This window comes from Corvus brachyrhynchos, unplaced genomic scaffold (genome assembly GCF_000691975.1).
Source record: "Corvus brachyrhynchos isolate BGI_N302 unplaced genomic scaffold, ASM69197v1 scaffold158, whole genome shotgun sequence".
NCBI classification, from domain to species: domain Eukaryota; kingdom Metazoa; phylum Chordata; class Aves; order Passeriformes; family Corvidae; genus Corvus; species Corvus brachyrhynchos.
Window position 1 is genome coordinate 530,863 of NW_008239756.1, and position 2,096 is coordinate 532,958.

Genomic DNA, 2,096 nt, shown 5'->3' on the forward strand with positions numbered 1-2,096 from the left:
GGACAGTGTTCCCCGGTGTGCAACGGTCCGCCCCCTGCCGCTATCAGGGAATGTTCCTGATCCCCCTGCCCACGCGTTTATTCCAACCCCTGCCCCTGGCAGCAGCTCCCGTTCCAGCCACCTCCTCTCCTGGAAGAGCCTTGGGCACATCCCACACTCCTGACCTGGAAAGAAGAGGATCCCATGGATGGAGAAGCTCCATGGGACCCAGTAGGGAACAGCTGCCGGAGACCCTCCCTCCCACAGGGGAGAGCATCCCACCAGCTCTCCCCTTCCCGGGAACTCATCCAGCCCTGGAGCCCATCCTGATCCTTGCTGGAGGGATGCTCCAAGCTGCCAATGCCCAACAGAGAATCCAGGGAGAAGGGAGTGCCCAGATCCATCCAGGTGTTCCCTCATCCCTCGATCCATGGGAAGGCTCAGCCAGCCGGTGGGGACAAGTGGCCCATCCCCAGCAGTGGCTCAGATCCCAGGATCCCAGCGTGGGATGCTCCAGGCAGGGGTGAAGGAATGAAAGGAGAGCGTTACAAAACACGAGCCCTTGGAGCAGGGGAGGGAATTTGGCCAGCACCGCTCACCCTTCCAGGCCTTAATCCCTTCGTTAGTACAGCCCGGCACAATTAAAGACAAACTCCCAGCCCTGCAATGCAGAGGGGCTGCGGGAGATCCCGGGAATTCAGGCACCTCCGCAGGCACCAGACTCTCCGGGCTGAGGAGCCCTTCCCACCCCGGGCAGCTCCGTGGGGGCCGATCCAATGATTTTCCAGCTGAATTCCGTGAGCTGGCACCTCACCAAGAGCTCTCCCACCCCAGAGGATCCTTCGTCCCTGATCCCCCCGGCTGGGCCGGCTGGGAGCCCAAGGGCAGCGGGAACAGGGGGACGGAGAGGGCGGGATGGCAAAGCCACCTCTGCTCCCACAGGGACACCACAAAGGGAATTGTGGGATCATGGAATGGGCTGAGAGGGACCGTGGGGGTCAGGGAGATCCATCCCCTGCCACGGGCAGGGACACCTCCCGCTATTTCCATCCAACCTGGCCCCCAGAGCCCATTCCAGGCTGGAAGAGGCTCCAGTAAATCCTGCCCTGCCTCTTTGGGAGCTCCCAGGATGTGTTTGTTCGTCTCCATGACCCCAAGCTGTTGCTCTCCTGTGGGCTCAGGGATCTCAGCTCCAACCCCCTCTGCTCCCAAACTATTCCCACAAAGTGACAAATTCCAGCAGGAGCCAAAAGTGCTTCCAAAGAAAGGTCTGGATTCCAAAAATCCTCCCTGAAGGAGGTTCTGCCTGCGTGGCTGGGACGTAGAGACCCGGTGGGCACCAAGCCCTGCCAGGACAGGAGAGGAAAGCCACACAAGAGCTTGGGAGGATGTTAAAATCCATGGATACGCCTCTGCTGCTGGATCCTGGGAGCTCCCCAGGCTCCAGGTCTGCACCTCAGCCATGTCCCAGCTCCCCAGCAGCATCCTGCCCTTCCCATACAACAGAATCCCTCAGCCAGGAATGGTCAGGCAGGTCCCTCGCTCGGGATTCCCAGGGTATTCCGGGTGGTTTTCCAGCCAGACCTTGGGAAGGCAGATCCAAGGCCAGGCACGGCTGGAATGGGAATGGGCAGGTTCTGTCCCACCCGCCAGGCACGACTGGGATCGCTCTTTCCCAACCATTCCAGACCCATTCCAGGTCCCTCTTTGGGTCCCCAGGGCTCCGCCCTGCAGGTTCCAGCTCCTTCTTCCAGAAACAGCCCCCAGCTCCCCTCTAAATCCCAATTTTCCATGGCCTGGCCCCACGCCCTGGAGCAGCCCCACCCCACAATTTCCTCCGCATCCATCGTTATTCCTTTAATCCCGGCTTTAACGCCGGCCCTCCAGGCCGCAGCCGCAGCCTAATGGCCCTTAAGTTCCCCTTCGGGAAGCTCCGATCCATCAATTCCACTTGGTCGGGAATGTTTGCAGCCAGAGCAGAGCCGCTCCAGGCGCCGGCAGCGCTTCCTTCCCGGGAGCAGCTGTTCCCGAAGTGCGGCTCGGGATTTACTGGCAGTGGCCAATTCCAGAGAGTTCAGCGCCACGAGCCCGAGGCTGTCACCCGCTCCTGTCACCCG

At 61.1% G+C, this 2,096-nt stretch overlaps 1 protein-coding gene across 1 annotated transcript in view; it reads right to left on the minus strand.

The window, feature by feature from the left end:
- The window catches only part of CTXN1 (cortexin 1), a 27,715-nt gene that overhangs the window by 24,613 nt on the left and 1,006 nt on the right, over nt 1-2,096 (minus strand). The window lies entirely within an intron of this gene.